Source organism: Amblyomma mixtum, chromosome 2 (assembly GCF_055824585.1).
Source record: "Amblyomma mixtum isolate Tamu chromosome 2, ASM5582458v1, whole genome shotgun sequence".
NCBI lineage: Eukaryota > Metazoa > Arthropoda > Arachnida > Ixodida > Ixodidae > Amblyomma > Amblyomma mixtum.
In genome coordinates this window covers 228,126,816-228,140,081 of record NC_143013.1, presented here as the reverse complement: position 1 = coordinate 228,140,081, position 13,266 = coordinate 228,126,816, and the positions used below count along the sequence as shown (strand labels likewise).

The following is a 13,266-nucleotide window of genomic DNA, read 5'->3' as shown; positions in this document are numbered from 1 at the left end:
TCCCAAGGTTACAACACGAAGATAACTTTTATAACACTAGCATGGCACGAGTTCCTCAACCGAATATTAAAATTGAATTATATCAGTGGGAAACATCAGTTCTTTAATAGAGACATTGGTGCCTACTGCGCTGCTTCAGACATTGAATGACGTGCTAGAGAATAGTTCACTCATCAACTCTTAGAGGTGAGAATTTCATTTATTATAACTATTGTTTTGACTATTGCCATACCGTTTCTGTGTAGGGGCTGCCCTCAAGAAGTTGATTTTAGGGAGCCAGAATTATGTACTAGCTTACAGCAAAAATGGCCTGGCCCTTCACCACCAGTAAGCTGCTCGTCGTCTTCTTGGCTTCGTACGCAATGGATGTGACGACTGCTGCCAAAGTTCACATCGCCATTGCCCAGGCTGAAGGGCACGTAGAGAAGATCATGACAGCCCTCTCGGATATCAAGAGTAAGTCTACTTCTTGAGGCGTCGAGAAATTCTTTATTTATTTATTTATAAATGCTGCAATCCCAACTGGGATTTTAGCAGGGTGGAGTACACTACGACACACATTTCATAGGCAACAAGAAAGAAATATGCCAAGCATACAAACTTGAACACAAAGCATCGAATGAAATAATAAATTCATGGCAAAAACAACATAGAATGGTTAAACTGGAGCTCACGCATCGAGGTGGAAGCAAAATAGATTTAGCGAGGGGAGTATGACTTTGTCGTTATCTATCGTATTCTATTCAGTAATTTTCCTAGGAAAGAAGAAACATTTAAAACAGTTATTGCCAGCGCAATAAGGTCTTATTGTTAGGGCGTGTCTCGGTTGTTTAGCTTATCCCACTGAAAAGGAGATTATGTGCGAAATGTCTACTTTGTAATCACCTTTGATTAAGTGACATAAATATTTAAGGCGCAAAGTTCTGTTTCTGTCGGTTAGAGTTGGAAGTTTAGCCTTGCTTAAAAGTGCTGGGATTGAAGCGAGCTGATTAAAGTACTGGAGTGTCAGGATTTCATTGACAGGGCTATTGATTTATTTAAACAAATGAGTACGAAGGTTGAATTTGACGAAAACTATGGGTTTGCAAGAGCATTTGGGCGTCAATATCATGAAGAGATTCTTACGCATTGATGGAATATCTGGGCGTAACTATAGTGTGTAAAAGGCCAACTCAAGAGCGAAAATTCGAAATGAAGAATTGGGGGTTTTATAAAGCGAATACCGCTCAGCAGTTCACCTCCGTGCTTCTATACCAATATGACACAATTAGCTACTCACGAACCAACACACTGTGATCGATAGCATCTCATACCTTAGGGATGCTTAAAAGGTGCCTTAAGAGATGCTTTTCTTTCCCTCGCCAGAGGTAAACTGAAAGCTATTGAGATGGATTTCTGTCCATTTCATACAACTGGTAAGAATGAGGGTGTATCTGACGAAACAGACATAGGCAGGCAGGTGCACCGCGCATCATCACCATATATGCAACACGGTGCAAGAGGGAGGGAAAAGGAAGAGTCACAGCATGAGTTGTGGGTGGTGGCTGCATACCAACCATGCCCTTAAAATCATTTCTGCTCAGAGAAATCAAGAGAACGCAGTTTTGGTACACCTTGCACGCTGAGGAAGAGAGCACAGTTTCCAGGCAGCTGTGTTCATGCGCCTCCGATGCGCTAAAAGTCAAAAGTTGTGCACACCTTACAGAGGCAGATTTACAGCTCGGTAAGAAAACAAGAATTTCAAGCAAGGTGAAATCTGGTTTTGAATGCGAGAACGCCATTTGCAGACAACATACGGCCCAGGCACTGCACCGAGCTTTTTCACGCGGGTCAGACGACCAGCGGAATTTACACCATTTTCATCTGGCCGGGTGACCTCACGGGGCAGACTGTGTACTGCGATATGGATGACGACGGCGGAGGATGGACGGTAAGCTAATCCGCATCACTGGCAGGAGCACTCCTGTCGCCAACATCACTCGCGTTTATACCAGAATTGCTGCGCTGGTCGGCGGGTCGTGCCCTTCTTCATAAGAGCGGGCAGGGTATATATAGAACTCGGTGAGAGCTTGTCTAGTATTTCTGAGATTTCTGTCAGTGTGCTCATGGCATGATAGATATAATGTGAATCCGGCTTAAGCAGGGCTTCGCATTTTTCTTCGACGTCAGCAACGGCATGCCTACTATCATCATCATCACACCAGCTTAATTACGTTAACTGGAGGAGAAAGCCCTCTCCTATGTCTCCCCCATCAATTAGCCTTGCACTTGGCGAGCTGTGGATTACAGCGAATGGAAATTGAAGCGATGGCGTACTGGTAGGCCATGCCCTACCATTCTAACTTAGGCACTTTGTCTGGGGACGTGTAGGTTAGGTTAGAACGCGTTGGGTTGGGTGTAGTTTATTTATTTATTTACAGGATACTGCCAGCCTCAGTTTGAGGCCTTAGGCAGGAGTGGGCATATCAATAATACATCAGAAAACTAACATAACATGTTAGTTTTAACATAACATGCTAGTTGTGTAACATGTAACATAACATAACATGTTAGTTGTGTTAGGTTAGGTTAGGACAACGCGGGGCATGAAAGTTAGTCTCATGTTTTCAGTTTTTTTTTAATGCCCATGGAGTAAGCTAGTTGTTTGTTTTACAGTTTCCCAGCCACCGTCAAAGACACACATATCACTCGCTTGGTGGGCGCAGTATTCCGTAGCAGTAAATTCACTGGAGCAGGTGGCGCTTGTGAGAGGTTGAAACAGTTCTGCTCGCACTATGGGCTACTGGTTGTGCTTATGTCGCAAGGGCAATGCTATAGTCAGGTGGCAGTGTTACATTCCCTGTGCACCCGTGTCACGCAGGTCATTCAGAGGCGCGGGCAGTTCGACAACGGCGTCTTCTACTTCTACAGAAACTGGACGGAGTACGCCTCGGGATTCGGTGACCCAGCCAAGGAGTACTGGATTGGTGCTGAACTCCAGACACCAATTTCATTCGCTTGCATCTGTTGGATATCTAGTGTCATTCGAAGCGGAATGTTTTCTCGGCTGTGAATAATTAGAAAAAGACATAGCCATGCACAAATGACTGAGACTTTGAGGGCAATCATGAACACATTCTTAAAGAAGAAATTCCTGCAGTTTAGATTGCCTGCTATGGTGTCTACAATGAGTGACTGATGTTGTTGCGACATTGCCGCCAAAACTCTGATTTGAGCCTGTTCCATTGCCCCTAGATGGTATGTATGAGTCATCACCTTCCAGAATGTTCGAGTAGCTTCCATTGATTTATCACACAGGATTGAACTAATTAGGCTTACTAATTCATTTTAATGCGCCCACTAATCACACTAATTAACCTTAATCCATTTTTATGTTGGACTTAATTCTAAAATTTTGGGGGTCGTTTGAAAGTTTCAGGGGTGGGCAAACTTACAAAGTTCAGAATTTCAAATTTGGCGGTGCCCTATGGTTGGCCTACTGTTGATCACGTTACATTGCTGATGTCACGACCCTCTCATTTACATTCGTACATCGCGGGGAGTGCCCTAGTGTGCGCTTAAGCGATGCGCTACTGCTCCGACAGGTGGCTATTTCAAATTCAGGCACCGATGGGGGTTGTGAGAACAAGGCTGCTTTTCCCGAGCTCCCGTGCGGCCCATGCGCACGCCACGGTGGGCACGTGCTAACTGTATCCAATTTATTTCAATTAATTTCATTGCTACTTGCTACAGGAGGCAGGTGCTCACAGCCCGCTTTGCAGATTGCCACGTGCCATGGTGGGCCGGTTGTGATCTCGCCACAAGGCCATGGGAACTTTCTCTACCAATCAGGGAGTTTCGTGACACAGAAGTCGGCACTTTTTTTTTATAAGATGACGACCTGATTGCGTTCTCATTTAAAACTGATGAGATCTTTCAAGAAATATTTCCGGCTGCCGCAGGGTTGCTCGTCTGACGAAAGGTTTTCTCTCTGAGATACTATACAAGATTTCTTGGGAAAATATAGGTGATAGCACACCGGCGTTCATATACTTGAAGGCTTAACTGCGCTCGCGCAATGAAACAAAAAAATTATAAAATGGGGATTTTTCTCTCACCGCAATGCGCGCAAAAATGTAGGGTAATATAGTAGCGTACACAGGCGGACACTCTTCCTCTTGTCATAACACTAATTCTTTTCTTCCCATTCCCATTGCAGAGCAGCCGGACAGAAAACGATCTCGCAGGCCTACCCCTCTGCCATTCTTTTTAACTGCAGCTCTCTTTGTCTTGCTTTTGTTCCTGATGTGATGAAAGGCACGCTTATGTGCTGAATGGTGATCGTGATTTAGTGGCAGTTTCCTGTCTGTCGAGAGCTGGTCCCATCTGGTTGCATGCCTTCCTTCTGCCAACTTTGTAACACTCTGACGTCAGGCAGCCAGTAATATCAGCCTTCTGACAGGGTGATCTGGGAAATAATTCGTCGCTCTCGCGGCGTGCAGGCAACAGGGCATTGCACGCTCTGACGTCGGGACCTGACGACATGGAGCTGAGGGTCATCCTCAGCAACGACACGGGTGATACCGTCTCTATCGGCTACGATAGCTTCTGGGTCGGCAACGAAGTGGAGTTGTTCAGGCTACGGTTGGGAAAGTTCGTTGGTACGGATGGTATGTACACAAAATCAGTCGCTTCATAGAAATTTTGTTAAATGGAAGCAATGGTGGAGGAACATTATGAGAGGCTTTTAGCGAAAGCACTAACTACAAGCAAGAAAGAATACAACGCGGGTGATTACTCAGTGGAGGAAGGTTGCGTCCAGCTAGAAACGCAAAAGCACTTTGCCCCTCTTCTAGGCTTCTTTAAAAATTCTCATGCTTATGTAATAACTATATCTGGTAAGAAAAGAACGCTTGTACTGTCGGCTTTCATTTTCCCGCTGTGTGTTAGAAACGTCAGATTCCGGGGTGAACAGCAATGCTACATGACGATTATCTGCCAGGATTAATGGGAAAAGCAGGCGTTATACAGGTTGGTCAATAGGCTGCCTGCATAGTGGGGCAAACCAGAACTTTTGTTGTGACTCTTGTTACCAGGCGGCAATTTCCGATAAGAAGCCAACGCAGAAGATGAAAATTCAGATAGCGATACTGCACGAGCGTCCTTAGTGAGTTGTCCTAGCGTTTTCATGGGGCAACTTGTGATCGACGAAGCAGTGATTCGGGACCGTTTATTAATATTTTTCATGCATATAATCAAACATCTCAGGCGGACCCCACCGGCACTTTTTTTTATTGCGACAGTGTACCTGCTGGTATAAAGTATTATTTACAGATATAGATTCACAATGGACTTTTTAAGGAAGTCCAATAACGCCCAGTGGTGCGGCCCAAAAGTCCATTTATCTACATCCTGTGGACGGCCTGGGGCGGTCTGCACCGTTCAGGTGTTTCTGCCAGATAGCACGGAAATAAGGGCAGGTACAAAGCACACGCTTTTTAATTTTTGTCCTAGTGTAGAGGCTGTTTTGGCGGATGTCGCTCTGAAAGCTTTCTAAATGCTGAAAGCGACCTTATAATAAATATAGAGGGCTCATTCTTGGCATCGCGGACGTGTTTCCGCTTTAATATACTGTATCCTACGCAGGCTGGGACGCACTGAGTTACAGCAACGACTGCGCCTTCACTACTTTCGACCGAGACAATGACAAATCACCGGAAAATTGTGCCGTCAGGTATCTAGGAGCCTGGTGGTACAACCACTGCCACGCGACCAACCTGAACGGCCTCAACCTGAATGGCCAGCACGACAGCTACGGCGACGGGATCGAATGGAGCGTGCGAGGAACCGAGTCGGACATGCACCATTACTCCTATCCCAGCGTCCACATGATGATCCGGCCAATTGGATCGCATAGAGAAGCGAAGTAAATGGTTTCCGGAGCCGTGGACTCTGTGTTATATTTGCGAATTGTTCGAAGAAATGAGACTTGTGTGGAAAAAGCAGCGATTAAAGGACGGTGCGCAGTCACAGCAGCCGCCTATAGCGGTCGTCTATACCGCGCCATTCTGTCCGGTGTACTTCCATGCCACAAAAACCGCTAGCACCACTGCGCACGGATCGCATTAATAAAAAAAGAAAGTGCACTTGAGTTACGTTGAGCATTACTTGAAAGAAGATTACGAAAAAAAAAACACCCCACAAGAATTATCCAGCACTGTCGGTAACTCCACTGTAGAGAGTCTTAGCTCACCTAATTATCACCGACTAGATGCCGCGCAAGAACAAGGCTTTTTCAATGGATGAAGTCCTGGTCATCGCGCACCCTTCATTTATTACTCCTGGCATGCTCAAATAGTTCGACTGCACTAGACACTACTACACTGCATATGCAATGTGTGCCAGTGGACACATGCACTATAGCCACAATGCAAGAATTCATTTTTAAATTTTTTTCCTTACGCCCTCACGCTCCAAGCAGGGATGTATGTAGTAATCAGCTGATAACCATATTTTCGGTGTTAGCTATTCCTCTTTGACTTGCGCGTAGGCTTTTGGTATACATTTTTTCTTTAGATTATTCATTTTCTTGTACTTTGGTTTGTAGACCACAAATAAGAAGTTGTATTGCATGTAAATAGTCTTGTTCATATTTTTACGTGACAGCTCAATATAAAGAACTCGCGTTTTTAGTTCTGTTCCCTCAAACGAAGATTGCTTCCATAGGCATTGCTATTTGCACAGTTTATTTGTACTCTCGAAAGGGAAAAAAATGTTTCATTTTGTTTCTCTCTTCTCTATCAGTGTTAAAGCACTCTTTACACGATCCCAACAAAACCATGAATCTTGTTTGAAGCATCGCAGCAACTCGGGAAAGGTCGGGTGAGTTCGGATGAGCGCTGTGGAAGCTGCAGCCAATGGGAGAAAGCTCGGGTAAATTCGGAGGAGCGTCGCGCCAGCTTTAACCAAAGGGAAGGTGACCGTGAGGGCGACCGTGGTCAAACCTACCATAACAACAGCTCATGCAGAAATAAAATAAATGTCGCCGAGAGTGATTTTCGAACCCGCGGCGGCTGGAAACAGATCAGACTAAACACGTTTTCGCATGTCTACTGGGCTCAGCTACCATGGGTACCATTGGGAACATTTTAAAGGGAGCCAAAACTTGATCTCAGAGTAGCCAAAAGTAGCCATATCATTCAATCTTAACGCCAAATTTTTAGCGAAATGGAACAGAAGCGATATTGTGAATACAACGGTTATAAAACAGAAATAAATACTAGGATTTAAATCAATGCATGGAACAGGATAAAGAGCTCAAAATTTTAGCCTTTTCTTGTTCTTCAAGGCACAGGTACGTTGCAACGAGATGAATTATGAAATGCTCTGTGTGTGTAGGTAGTGTGGTATTGCGAGAGTAATTTTGTCCCATTCTAGCCAACAACCCAGTCGGACATCGAAGCTGTTTTAGCCTTGAAGCCGTAGATCGAACTTCATTCGCGTAATCACCATTACGCAGTCGAACTTCGCTTAGCTGCACGCCTTTTTTTACCAGTTAATAATCGAGAACACGCGCTCAGTATCAAAGTTGGAAACTCAAATTTAGAAAATTTTTGTCTTATGGCGTCAGGTGTGGAGAAAAAGGGCATTCCCTGCAAATGTCTTTGCACAATCCGGCCACTGCGTTCCATGAACTCAAACATGATGTGTGGATTAGTTGAAGCTTATGGTTTGTAGTTGCCGCATTTCTGACTCCAGCTCGGTGGACGAGGCCCCGCCCCCCCCCCCCCCCCCCGCGAAAAAAAATATGCAGCGCCAGCTTCAGCTTGCCTTCAGGCTCTTCGCGCTATCTTTATCAGCAGGATTGATGGCATGCAGCCTCCGAAGCGCAAGGCATTTGGAAGCCGCTGCAGCAGTTGTATCGCCATTTGCCCCAAGAACTGGACGCAGCGCTCTGTCGCGGCTCCGTGGCCTAGTGAATTCTTTTTTATTGCGAAAGCAATACTACGTTCATAAACGGCCTTTCGCGTAACGGCGGCCGGTAGCCACGTTCGACCTTTAGAATGACCTCTGACGTCATACCAGGGTGAGAGATGGGCTACCAAGTCGAGTAGTCGCGCAGCGGCGGCCGGTAGCCACGCGTAACCTTTAGAGTGACCTATGACGTCATGCCATGCCTAGTGATGCCAGAGCGTGACGTCATACCGGGGTGAGAGAGGGGCTACCAAGAGTCGTCGCGCAGCGGCGGCCGGTAGCCACGCGTAACATTTAGAATGACCTATGACGCCGTGCCATGCCTAGTGACGTCATAGCGTGACGTCATAAAAGGTTGAGAGATGGGCTACCAAGTCGAGTCATCGCGCAACGGAGGCCGGTAGCCACGCGTGACCTGTAGACGCGGCGCACTGCGTTCCTTCTTTAGACGCGGCGCGCCGCGTTCCTTCCGCTAGAGTCGCTGTGCTCGCTTTCGCAACCTACCAGGCCTAACCAAAGCTAAGTCCCCGCCAATTTTTTGTGGAGCGCATCGACCCTGCCGGCGAGGTCGCTACGAGTAAAAACAAAATGGCAGTAGGAAATGCACCAAATAAAAGTTCAAAGTCGCCTGAAAATAGCCAGGGCGCCTACCTTAAATTTTCATCGCCAGAAAGTGTTGAAAAGTAGCCAATTTGGCACATAGTAGATACCAACGGCAACCCTATTAACTACGTTAAAACCGTATCACTTTTCTTTCCTTCTTTCCTTCTTTCTTTCTTTCTTTCTTTCTTTCTTTCTTTCTTTCTTTCTTTCTTCCTTTCTTTCTTTCTTCCTTTCTTCCTTTCTTCCTTTCTGTCTTTCTTTCTTTCTTTCCTTCTTTCTTTCTTTCTTTCCTTCTTTCTTTCCTTCTTTCTTTCTTTCTTTCTTTCTTTCTTTCTTTCTTTCTTTCTTTCTTCCTTCCTTCCTTTCTTTCTTTCTTTCTTCCTTTCTTTCCTCCTTTCTTTCTCTCTTTCTGTCTTTCTTTCCTTCCTTCTTTCTTCCTTTCCTTCTTTCTTCCTTTCTTTCTTTCTTTCTTTCTTTCTTTCTTTCTGTCTTTCTTTTTTCCTTCTGTCTTCCTTCCTTTCTTCCTCTTTCTTTCTTTCTTTCTTTCTTTCTTTCTTTCTTTCTGTCTTTCTTCTTTTCTTTCTTTCTCTCTTTCTTTCTTTCCTTCTTTCTTTCTTCCTTTCCTTCCTTCTTTCTCTCTTTCTTTCTTTTTTTTATCTCTCTCCTTTTTCTCAAAACCCCCCGCAGCCTCCCGCATCCAAGCCCTCCCACTACTAATTCGAAGCCGCTCATTCTAGCACAGGCGTGGACTACCTGCATGCGTAGCCTGATCGACCGGGCAAGCCTTCCTTACAAAAGCCTCTGCATAGTCTCTAGACGGTCCGTAGACTTTTGTCTATAATGCCCGTAAACTGCCTACAGGCAATATAGAGATACACGCCCAGTCTATAGACTACGAATAGACAAAACAAAATATCTACAGGAAGGTAATGGAGTCTGTAAGCAGTCTATAGACTGTCATAGACCACTTTTATAAGGGTTGACTGCAGCTGCTAATGAGAGGGCTTCACCATTGGGGCGTAGATAACCCAAGAATAAAAAAAAATTACCAGTGGCTGATCGCGGTTAAACAAAGTTTGTCGAGCGATAGCTCGGTTTTGCTTGGTTTGTAGAAGGGCGAGACCATTGATTTACAGAGATTTTGTTTTATTCTTCGTAGGTAGACTGTCGCTGCATCTGTCGCTGAGCTCTCTGTTGTCCGCGCCGCTTGGCGCCGGTGCGCCGATTTCCGTGAGCCCGCTGCGCGGGCGCCAGTGAAATCTACTGAGAGGCACTGTTCCCTGCTGCAGACGTCAAATGCGCTCAATTTGCCGCACAATTTTCTTGCTCCTTCGTGCGTGCGCCGCTCGATCCGAGCGGGGGCCGTAGCTTGGATGAGCTTGAAGGTGAAATTGACGGAACCAGCCGTTCTCTGAGTTTGTATATCAGGAATAGAGCTTTCGCTCCATAAGTTTTTCTGCTACTGATACTTCGCTGCCACAGCCTTCATGAAAAATGCTGCAAAGTGAGATCGAGTATCAATGAGGTGGCTTTGCTGGAAATGCAGTTCGCATACTTGCTCTATGTAAGGAAGTTATCCAGGCGTTCCCGCACCATAGTGCTCGAAGATTATTAAAATTCCTAACCATCACTCCAAAACCTTTACTTCTTTTTTCTTCCTTTTTTCTTCCTTCACTGCCTTTTTTCCTTCTTTCTTCTACTCATACTTTTTTATTCACAAAAATCCCCTTATAGAAATTCCTTGCAGCACGAGTCAAAAGCCACTAAATATGCCTTACTTGACCGCGTCTCCTCCGCTACAGCGGACACACAATCAAGTAGTTCAATATGAAAAATACCGAACAAAAGTAGCTTAATGATGCTACCCAGTGAAGTAACACATGAGTGATATATGAACGCAAGTATCTCAAACAGTAGGTAACACGTAAACTGTTCCAAATCGTTACAATAGTCATCGGAGCACACATCGTTTGCAACTTAACCAGTGAACGTAATTTCCAAGAGGGGCTAAAGAAGCCAACGAAATCAGCCCTGCACTGCCTTTATTATTGAGGAATAAGTACTTGAACACTCGTCTGAGTCGGTACATCGAGGTGGCTGCCTCTAGAGCGTAAACAATATGAGAGAAAGAGCGACAGAGAGAGAGAGAGAGACTTTTTAATGATTACAGAAGAGGCGGGCCTAGTTCTTAGCCTGACATTTTTCTCCAGATGAGGGTGAAAAAAAAAGGTGAACCAGAATTAGGTCATATACACACACGCGCGCACTCACACACCCACCGGACTTTCAAAGTGGGTGTATCATTCAGGAAAATAATAATGCTTTTGTCCCACGCGTAGCAGAAGCCGCATCACACAAAGGTCCAAGGGCATATTGCAGGCACAGGGCGCTATCTTGGCGGAGAGTTCAAGTGCCTTGTGATGTCTTGCAGTGTGTATTAAAATTGGGGCTGCAGCAGACCGCGTGTTCGAGGTCTTCGCGCACACCACATGTCTGGCGCAGCGAATTGCTGAATACACCATTGTTATGAAGTAGTTTTTATAAGGAGCGTCCAAGCGAACCTGGTGCGGACATTTACGACCACGCCTATCTAACAGCGTTGGATGCGACAGTCACAGAGGAGTGGGGTAAATGCGATGTAGGGGTTGGAATTTACGCTCCGGATCACACCAAAGAAAGCTTTGCGAACGCCAGCATTCAACAGCCACAAGTCTGGCTCCATCCCATCGCGAAAAGAAAATGGGAATCGTTCTGGATGAAGCAGCATGCGCCGCTTTCGCTGTTGCGTTAGCGTTGTGTTGCTTGCGCGGAATCAGTGAGCTGGTAACCGCAGCACCACAACACGGAAAGTAGCTCAGAAGCCTTGGTATCTAGCCTATTGAAGTCGACGATGGGCTGGCGCTAAATTCGTGATTACTTCAACGATCACAGCGCAACGCGAGAGTCTGTAAACATAACCCAGTTTGTAGGGGGTGCCGCAGAATATAATCATTATAGCAAAAGTAGGAGTAGAATATAAGAATATAACGCAGTGCAAGGGGTTGTAGCAGAATAAAAGCAAAAGCTGCCCGCAGAGCAGCCAGATTGGCAGCAGCAGTCGATGTTTCGTGACTGAGTCTCGCCGAGATTGTGGTGCGCATTGACGGTATCCACACGCCGACTGCTGATGAGACGGGCGTGGCAGAGCCATTAATTCAGACATGGCACTGCGCACTGGAGCATCCAGAATGCACTGAAGGGCGCAACATTTAAGTGCTGTTCCGAGGGTATCGGCCTTGCTCATAATGCCAGGAATAGCTGTTCTGATTTCTCATGCAGCCAACTCACAGGATGGTGAAGATGAAGTGAGATGGGCTCTGAAACTGTGACGGGGGAAGATCGGAGACTTCAGTTATGCTGTACGCTGCCAACAGATGGCTTGGTTCACGCGCCACAAACTTAATCTCGGCACGAATCATGTCATCTGTCAGCAGCACTGGTGGAGAGTTGTCTAGCCTCCTCCAGAGTACCCGCAGTGGAGGTTTTCCTCGAAAGGTGGAGGGACACTCTCAAAGCTTCAGCTTGTACGACTTCAAACAGTGTAAGCTTTCATGCGATATAAATTGAAGAGCAGAGGAGCTATAGCGCAAAAGGCTCTCACAAGGCATTCTATACAGTAGGAGTAATGAATCTGTAGAGGAGCCTCTTCCGGTGCTCGAGAGCATACGTAAGATAAAGGCATGTGAGCAGAGCTTGATATTTAGCTGTCGGACATGAGGTGACCACCAGGACGACTTGTCGAGGGTCACACCAAGAAATTTCTTGCTTATGACATATTGTACAAGTGCTCCAGCCTATTGCCTCTGCAATCTTGCATACACAAAGCGCCTATTGTGTCTGTAGCACCATACACAGATGATAGCGGCGTAGAGGGTTATTTCAACAGTAGGTATGAAGCATTTCTTCAAACCAACAAGAGAGATATTAAACAGGGTAGGGCCTGACCGCCCCCCACCTGAGGAATTCCACGAGGTACATGAAGCAGGGCTGTGTCGCCTTGAATTGTTGACATGTAAATCGATCTCTCATGAAGATAGTCAAAGAGGCAGTTGTACGTTTGCTCACCAAAACAAATTGGCTGCAAGGCTGAATGAATCCCCTCATATGTGATGTTTTGAAAAGCACCCTTCACATCAAGGAACACAACTTATAAAACGCTCTGCTTTGCTATGTTTAGCATATCTGGTAAGGGCCATTAGGCTGTCATTGCTGCAGTGCCCTTTAGGGAGACAGACATATGTGGAGGCTAAATTCCCCTGTTCGCAGGCCCCAGTTAAGGCGCGAATGTACAATTTTTTCCGACAGTTTTCCAGGAAACTTTACAATCTCTGCTCTTCTTCTAATTGGCTTTTTAAAGCATTTGTTTTCTGTAATTGTTGCGGTGAAGTTCTTCCCGTTAGGTTTTAGAGTTCCCACAGTTCATATTCCGTAATTGCATTTAGGTATTCATTATTGCTTTTGTTGTTCTTCTATAATATATTAATTATGTGATAAACCTGCACTCATAGAGCCACTCACTACAATCTAATGTCTATGACAGCGGTGTTTGTAGATCATGAATAATTGTACTGAAGCGAAAGTAGCTCCAGCACTGAAGTCACGTGTGCGTGCGGTACACTGATGACTATGCGCTGCTTGAATAAGACGCTGAAGGGCCTGCAGACCAAAGTA

General features: G+C 45.6%; 1 pseudogene across 1 annotated transcript; it reads left to right on the top strand.

The window, feature by feature from the left end:
- Positions 1 to 270: 270 nt before the first annotated feature.
- LOC149362830 (techylectin-5A-like) lies at positions 271 to 6,108 on the top strand (annotated as a pseudogene). Its single transcript, XR_016288532.1, has 5 exons — positions 271 to 456; positions 1,788 to 1,930; positions 2,861 to 2,966; positions 4,482 to 4,649; positions 5,626 to 6,108. The product of XR_016288532.1 is annotated as a techylectin-5A-like (transcript).
- The last annotated feature ends 7,158 nt before the right edge of the window (positions 6,109 to 13,266 follow it).